At 44.9% G+C, this 19,268-nt stretch overlaps 1 protein-coding gene across 7 annotated transcripts in view; it reads left to right on the top strand.

Moving 5' to 3' along the window:
• Window positions 1-19,268, top strand: part of ncoa2 (nuclear receptor coactivator 2) — a 109,011-nt gene that overhangs the window by 157 nt on the left and 89,586 nt on the right. For 4 of the 7 annotated variants that reach the window (XM_076290926.1, XM_076290922.1, XM_076290924.1 and 1 more), the window contains exon 1: window positions 1,792-1,909. The exons of 1 other annotated variant lie outside the window; for it this stretch is intronic. The gene's annotated coding sequence lies outside the window, so the exon portion shown is untranslated. Of the gene's footprint in view, window positions 1-240; window positions 332-1,790; window positions 1,924-19,268 lie in introns of those variants that run through there. 2 more of the 7 variants (XM_076290921.1, XM_076290919.1) reach the window with 2 other exon arrangements.

The raw sequence follows: 19,268 nt of genomic DNA, 5'->3' as shown, positions 1-19,268 counted from the left end.
TCACTTATGGGCAGTATGCTGCTGTAACACCCCCCCCTCTTGTAATACGTGGAAAAAGTAAGCAATCACATAATTCAGGGTGGCCTAAACTCAACATCTGATCGGTGCTTTTGTTACGCATAGATCGCTATTGGCTACAAAGTCTTCGATCAATATAGCCTTAGCTAACCGACGTCGCTGTGCCGGGAGATGTGGTCAGCATTACAGGTCCTTTTCAAATTATACAATCTCGAGTGCCTGGAAGTCGGAAATGGGTGCCTATCTGTCTCTGAGCAAATAATCGGCTATTGGTTATGCATACAGTAGCCTAAATCACTGCTCCGAAATTAAGGTGAGTGCGCATTTTGCTTCCGTAAATCTGTTCAAGAGCATGGTTAGATTTCATGGATTCTCTCAGTTACACAAACACTTGTTATTGTTAATGTAGGTTATTTCTTCGATTATCACAAAATGTCAACAAACGTGTTAATGTTGGAAAATTCGAAGGATATAGCTATCCACTTCAAAACATGGTGGTCACCGCCTGATCTGACGAATGTAACTACGCGCATAGACACGACCAGGACTTCGATGACAACTATAAAACGAAGCAATCTGTTCTTCGGGTTGTTATATTGAATAGAGAGTAGCCAATACACGAAGGCAGAATGCAATTCCTTCACATATGGACTCAGTCATATATGGGCTCTGCTGAGCACTGATACGAAAACCGAGTGACCTACTTAGTGAGAGCTGTAACATTGTTGGTTCAGTGATAGGTGATCCGTCTTCGTCTTGCATGGAAGTCTTTTTTTCAAGCTGTGTGGGATTAGTTGAAGCCTAACGTAGCATCAAACTTTCCTTTGTCAACGAATAGAGTTTGTATTTAAAACATTTTACTAAGCATATTTAAACATAACCTGGCTAAGCTCTTACACCACGTATTTTGTCCCACCTAATTTGCTTACAGTTGCTGCGAAATCATCCTGGTGTAGGCCTCTTAAGATTTACTTTTCATATTGTTATATAATTTAAGACACATCTACAGGCCTCTTACATCAGAAACTTGGATAAACGTCCTTGTCCCAGTCCCAAAACATCTAGGTAGCCTAATTCATACCCAGTTGCCTGGGCCTAATTGATTTGCCTCAAGCTAAAATGTGTGTCTCATGGTTACATAGTTCATACAGGCCGACTCTTTATCTCTTCTTGGGATAACCATGGTGAGTTTTTGAGATTATCCGACCAGCATTTAGTTTTTGTCCTGCTCTAGCATTAGGGGAAAAAGATTAATGCTTTATTTTGTCTTATACCCAAGGTCTTCTCTGAAATTGTTTTTCCAATAAGGCCTACCTAGATCTAGGCCTACAATCTGCAACACGCAGCCTATAACGTTACAAGGTGGTAGCCTGGGGTTCAAGGGTCTCTTGGCGCACTGATATTATGAGTAGGCCTTGGATACGATCTCGCATCTTTATCGACTAAAATGTATGTCCTTAAGATTCCTCTTTTTCCTCCTCGTCACTGTCACTTACACACACTCACAAACAACTTTCATGGATTAGGCTTAGAATGTTGTCTCGTGTGTCATTATGTGTTCTAAAAATCAAAATACAGACTATTACCCTATTCCAGTATTAATACATTATCCACAGATGCACGTCATGCCCTGGTGATGCTTGCTGTATCATCAATTTACCGGCTTGCTGGCTGCAAGGTTGCTATGTAGCCTAGACTATAGTACATGAGTAGATATGCTGGTGCCCGTGGTGGTGAGTGGGGGAGGATTGCTGGCGAGATAAACAAGCAGCCAGCCATCGCATAAGGCAGCAGGAACATGGCGGCGGCACAGTTAGCTATAATGCTGTTTCACCAATCCGAAGGTCAGAGCCGGACATAACGTACAGGATTTAAAAGGAACCAAACTACTGTAAGTTCAAGACAGTAAGTCCCGTTACTAGTTTATATACAGATAATTATCTCATTTGTAATCGCGATGCAGTTTTTTCCATGATCTGTGAAGCTTCCAATCTCGGTTCAGTGGCGGCAGTATCGCCTCTGTAGCTAGCAAAACCAGCTATGCTTGCTATTTTACCTCCGACTTTACTGAGTTGACGACTTGTGTTTTGAAAGCTCATTTGGTTTGGGATTTGCAATATGTTGTTTTAACACGTAGTTGTGTGGCATGCGTTGTAGTTGTTCGAGGAAAACTGTTTAGTACTCTCTGTTCGGTACTTGTTCTTCGAATGTGAGTGGCATGGAACATTGAAGTTCAGCTCCTATTTGGTCTGTTAGTGTTAGCTTAGCTTTGCGAGCGACCATTTGACTGAGCTCGGTGGAGGCATTTTAACTGAGATCAATGGTGATTCGGCAGTGTGAAAATGTAGCGGGTGAAGTTTACAATGTATGCGCGATTCGAATACACAACATGGGTAATGCAGGTCACACTAACGATTCTAACAGTGTTCGTGTGTTTTCGTCATTGTTGCCTCTTTACTGAAAGCGAGCAACTTTTGTTTAGACAAGTCACAGTGCATTGCTCCCTTTTATCGGCGAGATAAGTGAGTCAGCTTTTTGCGCACTTCTCTGGCTGTATCTAACAAGGTTTCACATAACGGAAAGGGTTATCTGTGCTCTTTTTTAATTAAAGAATATACCAATTATCGAACACACAACTCATTAACCCAGTCCTCGTGGTAGTTTCAACCTGCAAGTTAGCCTGCTCAAGCAGTTCAGGCAGTCCTGTTGCTTTGCTTTTTTTTTTACTTGAAATTCGTTTGACAGGAAGAGGTAGTGCTTGATGGACGGATTTACTAACCAGTCTCACGACTAGAAGTGCTGTGACGTCCTCGTGTTGTTAGTCTCGCATTATTATGGATTTAGTCAACGTGTTTATGAACATGTTGCAATTGTGTGGCAGGACAGTGGTTAACGCCATTTAATAGCACATACATTGGTTTATTGGTACTGAAAGTAGCAGTCGCCCTAGCTGAATAATCTTCAATGTATCATTGGCATAATCGCTATACATAAGTGGGTCTTTAGAAAAATATTGTCCCCCCAAAAAATTTAATTCTCCTGTTGGTGTAGGACAGGTTTTATTTTTGCTTAACTGTAGGCCTATGCATGATGCTATTTTGTGTGTGTGCCCAGTTCGTGTTGATCAGCCATTTATTTTGTGTTCATTTGATAGATAAGTCATTGTAAATAGCTTTATTGATAATTTAGGCTAAGAAAAACTACTGATGCTAGGACCAAAAACTCAAACCTGGTCTCAGCAACTCTCCCTAACTGTCACTGTGGCCATTTATTTGAGTGAAATGAACTTTTTGCGACTTGAACTACTTGTGTGTCCTGTCTGAGAATTGGCTCACATTGGGTGCCTAGAGTGCAGACAATATATGCCTGGTTCTCTGCTCCCATTTGGATCAACAGAGCAACATGTTTGCCCACTGGAATTCAGCTTGTTAGACCAGTAGCCGTGTTTTGCACGAGTTCTTTGTCTTGCCATTCTCTTACATCAGGCTGACACATTCCACAGGGTTTGATGTGTGTCATACAGTCAGACTAACTCAAGGCTCTTGGATAGAGCTATATTGTTTGTGTGTTCAGAGGTTGTACAAAGGAATTGTGTCACTGTTTAGACCGCATATTGTACATCAAAAGAGACTTTTTTTTTAACTTAAGAAGAAATTAAGGGAGTATGTGATGCACCGATATATCAGCCTAACATCTGTATCGGCCTTATTGACTTGTATCGTCAAATAATGATATTTACCTGTGTCAGTGGGTGATGTTTATTTGTTATGTCGCATCCATTCTGCACTAATTGTTGTGTTATGCACAGACCGGCACATTCAGAGGTAGTATAAAGGGCTATAGAACGACCTATAATGAATATTCTTCCCCATTATTTCCCACTTCTAAAGGGTATATTTCACAACAAAAACAAAGAAATTTAACAAATGAATAAATATCGGCAGCGTTTATCAGCCAAATTGTTATTTTAGCAATGGTATCAGTATTGGCCTAGAATTTCACAATCAATGCATCCCTACAAAAATATGTGTTCCCACCATGCACTTTTATTTCCTATCTATGCACACTTGGCATGTGTTTGCCCTGGATGCAGAATACAGAGAACTGGCTCAGAGACTATGAAAAAGATAACAGAGGAGCGATCAATAGCAAACATAGATCAATAGAATGTGTTGAAAGTGGAACATCTGTTTAACATACCATGGAAGGAGAATGCATGAAATCTGTCCCCTTTCATAAACTTCACCTCTTGTTCAACCAATTTGTTCAGACGGTATAAGCCTGTGTGTGTTCTTTTAAAGAGCAATTAACCAGACTGCCTTTGTCGTTGCAAATAAGCTCCGGCCCTTTTGAAGTGAAAAAGGTTAGCAGTAATTTAGTGTGTCTTCTATGACGTCGCTCCCATTGGTTAATGCACTGACTAGCGTTTCTATTTTGAGAGGCCCAGCAGTGAATGGCCTTGATTTTCAACAAAAATGTTCTTGGTTTACAGGGCCTAAGGCTCTTATTTGTCTGCGTATTGTGACGGGGCTGAATTAAGTTGCATTACCACAGAGCTTGCTGCGTGGTTTTTGTACCGTGGAACCCAGTGTTGAACTTTGGGTTCTCTGAGGATTTGGGCCGAGATTGGCTAGATCAAGGCATGACTGAACCTTTTTACTCTAGTCTTATTATGCAAATAAAGGGGGCTAAAGGGGGGGCTTTTGCTGTGTGCATTGCTGAGTAGAGCAGTACTGAGGCTTGTTTCATGGGGTGAACTGTGCATTTCTGTAGAGCGCGTGGGTTAATTGTATAATGTTACAGTAGACCAGAGCTGGACAGTGGAGAAGAGCTGTGATTAATTTGATATCCTCTCCGTCTTGTTGGGTTTCCTGTCATTTCCCCACCGTTGTCTTTTCTGTCCCTGTTTGCTTATTTGTGTGTGTAACATAACATTTGCAGTAACCTTATTAAACATTCCTGAAGTATGGAAATTCCAATCTTATGGGATTCCTGAGAAAGGCTCTTGGCTTAAATTTCTTGAAGTTTGTAGATAGGCATCTGTGTGCATCACATTGCCATGTGCATCAGACAGCCTGTTTACATTTACATTTATTCATGTAGCAGACACTTTTATCCAAAGCGACTTAGAAAAATGAGGAATAACATTCAAGCTACATTGCAGAGGAGACCTTTGGTAACAGTGTATACTACATCAATAAATAGTACCAGAGGATGAGGGTGCAGAAGTTTAAGTACTCGTCAAAGTGTAGTCGAAGGAGACAGTGGTAGAAGAAGGAGGTAGAGGAAGGAAGAAATGTTGGGTTGCTAGACAGCCTTTAGTTGCTTTCAAATGTCATTTTTCATGCCTTGTGTTCATAGAATGAAGAGAGCTTGGTGTGATTTGCTGTCACATTGAGATGTCATTTAGTGTGTGTGTGTGTGTGTGTGTGTGTGTGTGTGTGTGTGTGTGTGTGTGTGTGTGTGTGTGTGTGTGTGTGTGTGTGTGTGTGTGTGTGTGTGTGTGTGTGTGTGTGTGTGTGTGTGTGTGTGTGTGTGTGTGTGTGTGTGTGAGACCAGTATGCACACGGTACCGGTCATCGTGGACCAGCGGCTGGTCTGCAAGGCTTAGCACTGTCCGCGCGTGGCTGTCTAAATATGGCAAATCCTCCAGTGGTGTTCCGCGTCACATGATCAAGCCCTTGCCAAAGAGGAGCGGCGAGGGGACAGTTCATGTGCGTGGCGCAGGGCGATGCTTGACTGAGTAGCGTTAGACTGCAACTAACAATCCTAATCATAACCTAATCATTTCCTCTGTCAGTTATTTTCTCCAATCGATTAGTTGATTGGAAAACGATGAAAACCCAAGATGATGTCCTCAAAAGCCTTGTTTTGTCCACGTGCAAAAGATATTCAGTTTACTATTATGGATGTGCACTAGTAAGCCTAAATATTAAAATATAAGAAGCTGGAACCCCTTAAAAATAACTGAAAGTGATTAAAGGAGATATCCAGGTTTTCACTTAGATCTCCGTTACCTTGAGGTCACCAAATACTGTCGGTATGAAAAAACCCTCCAAAAACAATCTGTTTTACCTAGCTCATGTTGTTACAGGCAGCAGCTAATGTAGCCAGGCAGCTAGAGCGCTACGCTCTGGGGGCATGTCCGTGAGCGTGAGCTACCATGTACATGCCCCCAGAGTTTTCAGGGGGATTTCTCCTTTAAGTGATTACCGAAATAGTTGGCGATTAATAATAGGCTAGGCGATAAATCGATTAATTGTTGCAGCCTCAGCCCTTAACTGTACTGCTTGTCTTTGCTCTGCGCTGTCCTGCGCTGTCCTGTGCTGCTGTGTGTGGTGAAGCCAGGCTATGACTTCATCTGGGAGCCCGGTGTTGACCTTTGCCTCCTCCACTGATTGAGAGATTTCATCACCACCCCCTGACATTTTAAATGTTTGAACTTTGCTCTCCTTACTTTGCAACCTGTAAAATAAACTTTTTTTCTGTCAGTGTGCTCAATATAAAATCTTTTCAGTTAGGCCCATATGCCCCCCCCCCCCCCCTATTTTTCTAAGTAACGATTGGAGAAAGCCTATAAGAATAGTCACTGTGGGAGCAATATGGTTTAGGCACCCAGTTGTGCAAACTATGGCCTTCATTAGCTGAGGAACGTGGCCATTATTTCCAGCAGTGGCTCAGAAGGAGCAGGGACCAAATTCAGGTAGCCGGCCTTCCTGCCTGCCTGAAATCTGTTTCACATCTGCCGTGGAACATAATGTTCATAGCGCCCCATAGCATGATCCATTTCCCATGCAGTTCAATGAATGTGGGTCCTTTTAAACAACTGCTTCCTCCGTTTCCATGGAATACTGCCACCGAGCTGCGGCACCCCTCTCCGCCAGGGCCAGCCTCTTGTGTTGGGAGCGCTCTAACCAAATTGAGGAGAGTAATTAGTGGGAAATGATGAGCCTCTTGTCCACATTGATTAGCTCAGTTCTCCCCTGAATGTGAACATGCACAGGGAGCTTAATGTGAGGGGTCTCTCTCTCTCTCTCTCTCTCTCTCTCTCTCTCTTTCTCTTTCTCTTTCTCTATTTCTCTCTCTCCCCTTTTTTTTTTTTTCTCCTCTTTGCTCCCTCTGCTCCCTTCTTCCTTGTTGAGAGCTCAGATTACACATGGACCAAAGGGCACTGAGGGGAAAAAAAGGCTCTGCTTAAATGACATTGCCACTCAAATGCAAACCATCTCAAATGAGTACGTTAGTTGTACCCCACCACACACAAACCTCTGAAGCACTACTGTTCACTCTTTAAGGTCTTTGTCCAGGCCTGTCAGAACTGTTGATTGTGTTGATGTGTTGTTGATGGTAACTTTTGAAAGACAGCCCCCCTCAAAAGGCAACTGTACACTGGCAACCCTCGATATTTTGGTGAGCACAAACACTCTTTTAATAAACACCCGTAAATGTTTTGACAGCGTCATCTGTTTGACTTTATTGAGTCTAAAAAGGATGTCTGCATAAAAACAAGCCAACCTGTTTGTTGGGAGAGATGATGTTTGGGAGTTAATAAAACACTTGTGTAAAAAGCTGTGCTAGCAAACTACCCCTCTTCCTTAATTCCTCCCCATCAATGGTCATAATGGCCTTCAATTACGATAAATGGGGGAAAAAAGCAAAGCGTACCCAAGGTTGTGAGTGTGTTGTCATGGCAACAGGAAAGCTTTGACAGGCTTCAGGCGGTAGTGACTGATGAGCTCAACTATAATGGTGGGTTTCATTCCTCTGCTTCCGCACACACACACACACACACACTCGCACACACTGTTGTCCTTGCACAACCACTGACCTGCGATCAGAACACCCATCTGTCAGTACTGGAGGAGAGCCTCCTGTCGCCACCTCTGGCTAATGTATGTGTGTGTGAGGTGGTGGTGTTAAGTGCTCTGTGTGTGTGTGCGAGTGTTGTATTTCCTGTCCTAGAAGTAAGTTTACATAGACCATAAGACAGTACCCCTTCGCTCCCCAACTTCTGCATGAGCAGGACCAAATACTGATAATGTAGCCTAGTTTTTTAAAGCTAAAATTCTTAAATGTCCCTCTCCCTCCTTCTCTCCCTCTCTCCCTCTCTGTGTGGTCCTCTTTGGCCAGTGGAGGCCATTGACGGGTCTTGGTGCTCTGAGGTCCTTCAGTGCTTTCTGGTCCTTCCTCTGCTGCAGTTAAGTGCATATTGATTGGCCCGGCCCTGATGATATTACGGTGTAGCCATTGCTATTTGCCAAGAAGGTGCCCTTACCTAGCTTGACGTTGCAGGACTGAGAGCCGTGGAGGTTATAGCGTGTTTTACTCAAAGGCATTGTCACCGTGATCTTCTCTGTGACGTCAGCACTGCTCGTAGAGCTGTATAAAAGTCAACTGTCCACGTCGTAAAGCAGATGAAAAAGGGCGATGGATGAAAATTGTTTAAAGGTGTGTAGTCCTTAATTCTCATCCCATACATTTTTTTTTTGTCAAAGTCAAAGCGAAATCCATATCTCAAAAAACATGACTGCTCAGTCAGTCCCAGCCAGTTACACGGTACATCAAGACCATGGAAATGAAGGGTTTGTAATTTGATTGGCTGAATCACTCCCACCTCCCAATCCTCTTCCTCTTGTGCTCAAAGTCCAGCAGCGGCTCAGCCTGTGAGACCTGTTCACAGTCTGTTGGTCACTTTTCATGCTACATTCCAAGGCAGGAGGACTCCATGGGCAGGAAAGGAAAGCTGGGCGACTGGCATTCCTTACGCCGCTGTCTGGTAGCCCTCGAGGGGGGCCAGGAGCCTCGCGTGTGCTTGGCAGTGGTCCGAGCTTGTAATCCTTGGCACAGAGCACTGGCACGAGATCAGGAAGCCACTTGGTGGAGATGTTGGCTGATTCAGAGGTGGGCGCCTTTTTTTTTGGGGGGGGGGGGCATTTGGACGAATGCCAAGCCGACAGGAGGAAACAATCATGACCCAGGTTAGCCAGAGGTGGCCGGCGGTTGAACCGGTGTTTGAACTGCCATGGGAAGGAGCTGCTGTTTCTTTCACCTTATAAAAACTGTAGAAAATGTATGGACCTGGTTCTAGCCCTTCCTGTCTTTTCCAAAGTAAGAAGAATGGAGAGAGAAAGGGAAAACGGTTAGCCTGGCTAATGTCAGACCTCATCTCATTGAGATGGGGTCTGGGAACTAGACATTAATTTTCTCGTATTTAAAACGTGGTTTACGAATCCCCAGAGCCGTTGATTGGGCGCTACGAATGTCTATCAAATGCGTCTGTACGTAGCTCATATCAGCTTCGGTGTGTCGTCATCGTCTTGCTGCCCTCCCTCCGTTCTGTGATTGGTTCCTAATTTTGAGGTGAAAACGAAGTCCATAGAATCCAGGCTGCCTAGCAGCGTGAATAAAATCGCGCGCATAAGGCAGCATGGGAAAACCCAGGCTAGAAAACAGTGGGGAAAAAATGGAAAAAAGAAAAGGAGGGTGGAGGGCGAACTCTATTTCCCTGTGTGAAGTTCCCACGGGGCCCCAGGTCCACACTCCTCTTGCTCAGCTGTAGCATCCTGTGTTTTACAGGGTTCCTATCATACCCTTCAGACTGGCATGACTGCAGTCGTGCCAATCTACTTTTAGTGGTCTGCTTTTAGTTTCGCTAAACTGCCGTCTTAGTTTTGCTCGTATCTGTGATCAACCCTGTGTCTTATACATCTGTGTTTTCGCTAACTGCTTTCAGCTGCGACAGATGTCTTTAGAGGAGCGGTGTGATTCGCTTTGACAGCCACAAAGCAAGATGACATTTCAGCCGTGGCAGCCACATCCTCTCTTTTCACCAGTGCGTCGAGTGGTGGTGCTCTGCGAAGTAAACTCTTGTGTGATTTCTGGTGATTGAAAGTGTCTTCACATGTCCTGAATTGAGTGGCAATCGGAGGCTGGTCCCCGGCATCGCCCTGGAAACAGGTTGCTAGCGGACCTCGAGATGGCATTAGCAGAGCGTGGTGGTGGTGGTGGTGGTGGCGGCATCAACTGCTCCACAGAGCCACAGATCAATCATCCATTGGTTGACGCGCTGAACTGGGCCACAGATCTAATTGCTCTTTCATGCTGTGTGTGTGTGTGTGTGTGTTGGGGGAGGGGGGGTGTAGATGCTAGGTGGTGGCCTGGCTGCTGGTGATGCAGTAGACCTTCCTGTTGATTATCTCCCTTTCTTCTTTTTGTCTTTCTCTTTTGATTTGTTTGTGCTTCTCTCTTTTTATTGTCTTTTTCTCAGCACTCCCATCTCCTTTTTCCTATCTTCCTCCTTTTTTCTCTCAAACACTCTCCCCTCTCTTTCTTTTTGTCCTATAACCTTTGTTCCACTCCAGTCTTCTAGCTTTCTGGGTATGGTTTGAGTGGCAGCGGGCAACACGTGTGACAACGTGTGGCTGTTGCCATCTCTGTTACATGGCTGTTTCCCTGCTGCCTAGCCCCCTCACCCCCTTCTTCCCAGGGCTCACTGCATGGTCTACTGGTTGTTATTCTCCCTCAGCGACTTATTTATCCGCCAGCTGATTCATTGCTCTCCGACGCAAGGGAAGGGGGGGGAAATATGGTTGGTTTTTATTAGAAATCCAATGGACTGTGCCCTTGTTAGTAAACTCCTCAATTTATTCAATTGCGTCCTCAAATTAGTGCATCAGAGGACATAAAGGCCCCCGTAATTCTGCCTTCATGCAGGGACTGTGCACAGAGAGAGTGAGGGAGAGGGAGAGAGAAAAAGTGAGGCAGAGAGAGAGAGCGATGAGGGAGGGAAAGAGGGGGGCATGCAAGCGAGTGAGTGAGCAAGCAAGCGAGCTCTTGCTGACTACAGACCTGTATGCTAAAGACTGCCGTTGCTAAGCAGCGTTATTGCTAATTAGCCTGCTCATCTGTCCTCGGCATGCATCGAATCAGCTGCCTCTTTTGGTGCCTGCGCTTAGAAAACACACACACACTCTCTCTCTCTCACGCACACACACACACGTATATATATTTTGGTGCTAGCTGTGAAACATGCTGGCTAGAAGCTGTGGATATGAGGGGTGCACAAAAGCAGCCCTCAGTCCGTTGATGGGATGAGCGGGAATATCCATTTGGGGTTTGAGAAGATGGCACGGTTGCCATGACACTGTTGGGCAGAAGGTCCATCTTCCTACCACTGTTCAGGTCGAGCCATTATCTCCATACCAACGTTTTGAGCCAGCCTCCTTAAAGTTTGCGCCATCCAGCAACTCACCCTGTACCTATCTCTGTGGTGACGGCAGCAGATGTACCGTCGCTTTTACCTTTTACTGGGCCTGGTTACAACACTCCATTTTCTCCCATTCTAACCACCTGCGTCATTCCTGGGCGGCTGGTCTGCTTGCTCGGATGTGCGAAGGTCTGCTTTTGTGGCATCAGCTTTCGCAGAGGCTCAACAACTCGACCAAATCGTCCGCTGCCAGTCAGTGTTGCCTAGATGTGACACACGCAGGCTGACATGGGTGCGATTGTGTGGACTTGCTGTTGGCAAATGAGAGAACAAGCTCAAACCTTGCCACCACTTCCATGTGTTCGTTAGGTACAAGAGTATGCAAAGTAATAGAACATCCAGTACAACACACACATTTTGCTCTCCTGGCTCTTGTAGGCTTTTTTGTCTGTCCTCTAATCCTGGTTGCTTGGTGACCAGTGGTAAACAACTGCTGGCAGTTGTGGTAAAGATTACAGGATCAAAAATTAATAATAACATCATTTTCTTTCTATGAGCAGAATTTATGACCTTTAGTGTAATTTGCTGATGGTCAGTGATGCTTGTGGGGCATTAGTGTCTGTCTATATACATAAACTATACCTTAACTTCAATACCTAACTGTGGTTAAAAGCACATGCCTGTGGATGTGTAAGAGGTTTCCCCACCCTGCCTGACCCCATGTCCACGCATGCTGGACCTGGGTGCAGGGGGAAGTGTAAACAGGGTCAGAGAGAACCAGAATGGGGGTTGAGGGTAGAGCTAGAATGGGAGAGTGAACAATAGCACAACAACAACACAACAGGGAGAGACCAAACTGGCGTCTGTGACTGTGCTTTTTCTGTTGTGAATCCGTTCTATTTTTAAAAGCGGAGTGAGACAGGTCGACGTGCGCCACGGAGGAGGGCCAAGAGCCTGCAAGATGCAAAGTCACCTCGAGCTATTTGTTATCAGACTCTCTCAATTCCTCTCTCTCTCTCTCTCTCTCTCTCTCTCTCTCTCTCTCTCTCTCTCTCTCTCTCTCTCTCTCTCTCTCTCTCTCTCTCTCTCTCTCTCTCTCTCTCTCTCTCTCTCTCTCTCTCTCTCTCCCCCTCCCCCTCCCCCTCCCCCTCTCTCCCTCTCTCTGCATCTCCCTCTCACTCACACACACACACACTTTCTCTTTCTCTGTCATAAGGGAACGAGGAAGCGGATAGTGCTGATTTGGTCTTTTCCGCTGTGCTTACTTTTGTTCCTGTGCTGTTTACACTTTGCAGTGCTGCGTCAGGTTCGCCATACCCATCTGTCTCTCAGTCCTGAATTATTTTTTGTCAGGCGAGTGACGGAAGTTGGTGAACATTTTTAACGTTTTCCCCCCCCTCCTCCTGAGTTATTCCAAGTGGAAAACGGTGTGTGTTGTTGCTGATGGCCAGTGCCAGCAATGTACATTGTTTACACAGCCTGAACATTTTCATTCCGTGTGTGTGTGTGTCTGTGTACTGCCATAGAAGTCATTTTTACAGTAAATGGCCCAGAGTTTGAATCATGACATAATGGTTTATTTTGGAAGGGAGAAAAAGGACTAACTGAATGAATGAATTAAATGACAGGGAGCTTAGGCTCGAATGAATGGCTGTCTAGGGTACCTGTGTCCTGAGGTGCTGCTCGTAGGGGGACTTGCTTTTCCCTGGAATGTTTTGCTTCCATATGCCACGTCCAATTCCATGTCCTGTTGGAGACGACACAGCTCTCCTAATCAGGTAATGCAGACGTGCAACAGCCTCCTGAACCACACACACACACACACGTGCACTCGTAATTACAAACACACAGAAGAGAAGCGGAAGTAGGGTAGAGGATGTGAAGTGACGGACCAACACTGTGTGTGTGTGTGTGTGTGTGTGTGTGTGTGTTTGTGTGCACATGTGAGCACCCTCTACACAGAATCGCGGCTAAAGTTTGTTGAAAAGCTAAGTCTAGGAAAGGGCAAAAGATTACCAAATAGGAAGAGGAGGAGGGGAACACAGAGGAAAAAAGAGCATAGAGGAGAGGAAAGAAGATGAGTGTTCCTTCCTTCCATCCTTTAGGGAGCACACTGCTGTATTAATAAAGCAGGGTCCACGCTGCACCACAGACTTATGTGTAAAATAAGCACTCATTTTGTGTGTGTGTGTGTAAACTGGTGGTGGTGGAGGAGGTGGTGCACAAAGGCTCCTCAGTCTGGCTGCATTGTGGGGAGTTGCGCCAGCGGTGGTGCCAGAAAGCCAGTGTGAGGTTCCTATCTGCTGCATGGGAAAAATGAATTGCATGTGGAAATGCAGTTGACCGCACTCTCGGCACCCAGCGGAAACCCAGCGCTGATACGAGTGTTTTTATTTCTCTCTCTCTCTCTCTCTCTCTCCCCCCCCTTCCATCGTGTCAGTTTCTGGCTCCCCTCTTTCTCTTGCCCTTTTTCTTCTCTCTTGTTTTTGTTCTCTTGCTGCATCTCTCTTATCTGTTTCCCTTTTCTTGCTCTGTACTGCCTTTATTGTTTTGCCCCCACACTGTCTTTCTTGGTGTCTCTCTTTTACTCTCACTTTCTTTTGTTTGATTTCTCCCTCTCGTGTGCAGTCTGTCCTCAGTCCTCTGTCACCCTCCTGGTCATATGTACGAGACACTCTAACCCCCCCCCCCCCCCCCACACACACACACACACACACACACACACACACACACCTGTAGCCCAGGCCAAAAACACAAGAGAACAAAAGCAACCACTTGCAGAATCCGTCACGCTGTGAGTCAGTCCATGCTTGGTGTTGCTCTGTTCTCTTTGTTTTCATCAAGAAGTGAAAGGATGAACGCAACCAGTTTGCCCAGTTGGGTCCAACCGGCCCTACTGCTGCATGCTCCTTAGTCTAGTCCAGCGTTTCTCAAACTGTGGGTCGCGACCCACTACTGGGTCGCAGAGACATGCCAGGTGGGGCGCGAACTGACGTGAAAAACAGAAGTTTTTTTTTATTTTATTTTTTATCTGTAGCCTGGGCCCAGGTAGCACCCGATGCGCAATGGACGCACTGTGTTATTCACAGAGAAGCGCTCGTGTCAAGGCAGCTTAGTTAGTCCCGACCTACATGAGATTTTGAACGTTGTTGTGAGAGTGGTGAATTTCATCAAAACCCGGCCCTTAAAAGCGCACTTCTCCGCACTTTGCGAAGAGATGGTAGCTGACCAAAAGGCTGTACTGTTTCACAGCGAGGCAAGGTGGCTTTCCCGAGGTAAAGTGCTGTCGCACGTGTTTGAGCTCCGAGTCGCCTCTTGGAGGAAGAGCGCATGTTTGAATCTGCAAGCACGTTCACTAATGAACATTTCTTGACGAAGCTGGCCTATCTTAGCGATATATTTGATATATCTTAGCGATACATTTAAGTTAAATGTCCAGTTACAAGGCAAAGACAAGCACCTACCTCACCTAGCAAATAAGATTACTGCATTCACCAAAAAAACTTGAGTATGGGACAGGCGCCTCGATCGCGACAGTATTATGCCTTTGAGATTTCTGAGCAAAATCGCTGAAACGTCTGATTGGGAGCCACTCTTGTGATCCCATGTATTAAACAGTAGGCTTACATCACATCCCTGCAAAGTGTATTTCAAAAATATTTCCCAACCAGCAGTGCTCAGTATGACTGGATTATGGATCCATTTAATGCAGCATGTTGGTATTTCATTGAATATATTGTACAATGCTGTAAAATGGCCTATGCTTTCTAATATGTTGCTGGAAAACAGAAATATGTGTGTTATGTATTTATTTATTATTATATCTGCAGCACCAGCTGATTTTAACTCTGTTGAAGAGGATATATTTAGAACTTGAGGGACAGGTGGGGCTCGAGAATGCCCCCTTGATCAAAGTGGGGAATGAAAGAAAAAGTTTGAGAACCACTGGTTTAGTCAATTGTAGTTTCCACCTCACGCAACAGAGGAAGGCCCGAGGGAAGGTTTATTAGTCTTTTGGTATCGGCCTAAGCTCCTGGGTAAGCAAAAAAAAGTGCAATTCAGCTTGCGTAACAAAAAGGTCACGCAATTAAGCACCCATAGAGAGAAAGAGAGGGGGAGAGAGAGAGCACCCATAGAGAGAGAGAGAGAGAGAGAGAGAGGGAGCACCAATAGAGAGAAAGAGAGAGAGAGTCCGTGCCGTCACGTCACAGGATATCTCATGCAACATGTTGAATGGGCACATGCTGGTGTAAGCAAGCCGGGCCCTCATGTCTTGATAATGAAGTGTGCTTAAGTTTCGGCCCTGTCAGAAGTTTGATCTTGCCGAGCCAGCGGCACTTAGTTAAGTCATCATGGCACGGTATTTACAATGTGTGCTCGTGCTGGCTCCATATCCCCCTGCTGTCACTGGACGTTTAGCTGTGGCTCCCTTTATTTGCTCAACTGTATACAAAGTGACGGGACTTGGCTGCGGTGTTTTATTGAAGGCGGTATAGCACCGTTGCCAAGTACCACATAGTGGCGGCAGTAACCTAGAATCGCTCTTGCCAGAATTTGTGTTCCGCGCACAGTCGGGTAGCTACCTAGTACTCCAAGCTTTTTGGGGACCAGCATAGCGGACTGTTTTTCGTAGCATTCCTTCCCCGAACTCACCAAGCCAATCCCTACGGAGGCCCTATTTCCCCCTCCTCATACCCAATATGGTAGCTTTGCTCGAACATCAGCATGTGTTAGCGATGCTGTGGTATTCGATACTTGAGCTCAGAATTGCATGCTGTGAGTTGGCCACACCATTTAGGTGTACCGTTGGCCACACTGTTCAAAAACTGGTATGGAACTATCGATGGTGGTGGTGGTAGTTTATGGTTGGGATGGGGAGGGTAATTTAATGTACACAAAAGTACATAGCCATTAAGGATTGAGACTGAAGGTTATATTGGTATTTAGCCTTTTGTGACCAGCCCATTATGGTCAATTTCTGCCCGTGTGAAAAATCTGTGCATTCAATCTAATCTTTAGCCCTTGAGTGTAGCGATTAGCCTTCTATTCTTCCCTGCTATTAGCTCTCTGTGACAATCTCCCTCGGACAGGGGAGGGAGGGGGAGGGGTGAACACTAGCAGCACCTGCTCTCCTATACAGGGAGGCAAAGACACACACACACACACACACACAGGAAGAGGGAGGGAGAGAGAGAGTCGGATTACTGTGACTCTCGGCTATGTGGCTTTAGACAATCTAGCTCACGTCCAATCAGAGTGGGCCAGAGTGAATTTGACGGACTACATGAAAGCTGTCAGGAGTCGAGCAGTGCAGTGGATCCCTGAGGGGAGGCCCTGTTGTGCTCCAGCTGTGTGCAGTGCTCTCTTCTCACAGGCAGCGTTTTAGCCCTGTCATATCACACTGGTGGGGGTGGGGGGGGGGGGGGTTGTTGCCCATCTGGTTGCTTGATTCGTCGTATTGCGCTTTCACATCCTTATCTTGTGTTCTTTTGGCCTGTTGTTTGTTTCCAATTCTTGGGTTTTTTTGGTCTTGTGTTTTTTGAACTTGCAAGGAGTCTTCAACACCTGGCACTCACTTGGTCAGGGAAAGTTTGCACTTTGCACAGCAAGTCTCAACAGCCAAAAATCACATGATTTCTGATATTTACAAATCCGTTTCAAACCACATACGGAATGTTATGTAAAGTTCACATGTACAGGAAACATGCTAGTATTGTGGCAAAGGGAGCCGGCAAGGCTCTCCAACAAAATGTGATCAATTAGATTTATATATAGAGACGTCCCATCAAAGAGTTTGATTCCTTTCCCCAATCTCCAGAGCTATACTGACACCAGTGCATAAACCCACAGCAAAGTGTATGCCACTTGTGTAGGTTAGGTAAGTTCTATGAGATTCAACGCAGATCCACCAATGTTGCTGCTATGATGTTTTTTTCAGTCAAGGGTACAAGATTGAAATAAGTGTATTTTTATAGCACATGAAGGCATATTGTCAGAAATGGAAGTGTACTTCATGTGCCACACTAATACACTTTAAGAGAAACTGTGATCAATAAATATGAATTCAAAGTTGATGTTGTGTTTTTGAAAATCGATTCAGGATTGCAAAAAGGTATTATAATCTTTTTGTTCTCTTGCACCTCTATTGGACTCTGGGTGATCTAGCCTTAGACTATTAGGCACCTCAACCACATGTAGGTTCCTTCTAGCCATCTTGCTTTTCTAAGGACGCCTGCTTTTGACAACATTTTGCTCCGTTAATCAGGATCTGAGGCTGGTGAAGGTCTGAGGCTATGGCTATTTAGTCGGCTTAGGCTGAGAAATGCCGCGTCGGACTTGTGACCCGTGGGTGCTGCATGCCATGTGCAGGTGGTGGGATGATAGCCACAGGTGCGGTGAACGTGTACCCTTCCACCCTGCAGTGTTTTTATATTGACTGACTTGCAGCATCACTAAACAATTTAGTAGCAATCTCCAAACAATGTTATTTTGACCCTTTAAAAAAAAACTCCTTCTTTTAAATATCTGACTTGATTGCCAATAATGAAAATAGTCTACCAATAGAGGGACAATTGGAATGAGCAGTTCTCTATCAAGGCCCAATGCCCTATTTTGCAATGTTAATGAAAATGAGGTATCAATGTCATTTGGAGCCACTCCAGAATTTAATTTGTTCTCCTTTGGCCCATGCTTCACCTGTCCTGCAAATGTCATGGAAATCGGGCTGGTAGTTTTTCTGTAGTCCTGTTGACCAACAAAAAAGCAAACTGCATCAAAAACATAACCTTCTTGGCAGAGTTTACTAGGTTTCTGAAATTGATATGAATTACCATGTGTGTTTATTCATAGGTGTGATTTGAAGTCTTTATTGTAAAGGCTTCATGAGGAAAGTGATTTCCATGACCTGAGGGGGCCTGTGCCTCAGTGCAAGGTACAGCATGTTCTCTCTGCTCTTCTTAGCCTTCAAATTGACTGTGCTCAAGATTTCCCTATTCTAGTGATTGCTGTTCGATATACTGTATATCATCTATGATAATATCTAAATTGTAGTTTTAACAACGTGCGAGCTGACATTATCCTTTAGCTTTTCTTAAACTATGGCTGGTCCGCATCAAGGAAGTCAAATTCTGCTAGGTGCTTCTACATCATGGAACTGTCAACCGACAAGTAAGGAAAACAAGTTTAGCAATCAGGACATGTCAGGAACTTAGCAAACCCAGGAGCTTTACATAGGGGTGTAGTGACCATAAGCTGTGAAGGCACATGGATGCAGGCACGCACATGTACATGGACAGCTACAGACATGAAGAGCGCATAGTTACTTTCACCATCTAGAGTCTGCTTTGAGTCTGCATTCATAACATGAAAGATGTCCCAAAATGGGCATCAACGATGACCAACTGACTCTCCTACTCCTGTTAGAAAATCTAAGCCCAAATCATATCCTAAGTGGGTTACACCAGTTAATCTATAGCTTCCATTTAACTGTAGGCTAGTTACAGGCTGACTGGTGTAACCCACTTCCAGTAAATGATGCTAAGCTAGGCCAGCACTTGCATGCTCAGAGAAGAGAAGGGTATGTATCTCATACATCTCAATATCATCCAATTATCAATATTGGTAAAATACCAGAAATTAGGCAAACATTTTATTGACAGGCATATAGCATGTTACTCCAAGCCATGTTGCATTCAGTGATTATTTGAATCAAAATAAACATCTGATTTTATGATTTATGCTTTAGCTAAAAGCTTTATTTTGACGAAGTTGTCTGCTGACACCTGGCTTTTGATTGTTGTTTTTTCCAGCTTCTTAGTAGTGCGGACCAGACAGGGTCAACAGTTGTTCACCAAGTAATGGGGGTTAAATACAGGTCTAGCCTTGATCTCAACCTAGTTTGTCGACCCACATTCTGTGACCCAGGTTGATCTTTTCTCAACAGCCCTTGGCCTGTGATTTAGAGGGGGGGTTGGAGGGAGTATTCATGTCAGCTTGTTATGACTCCCTTTTTACCCCCAACAATTGGGATACTTTGTGGTAGTCA

This window comes from Alosa pseudoharengus, unplaced genomic scaffold (assembly GCF_046254945.1).
Source record: "Alosa pseudoharengus isolate Yale_2024_CS ecotype anadromous, Long Island Sound unplaced genomic scaffold, YU_APseudo_1.1 YU_APseudo_1.1_scf_18, whole genome shotgun sequence".
NCBI lineage: Eukaryota > Metazoa > Chordata > Actinopteri > Clupeiformes > Clupeidae > Alosa > Alosa pseudoharengus.
The sequence above is the reverse complement of the archived record's forward strand: the minus strand, read 5'-3'. Positions and strand labels throughout refer to the sequence as shown.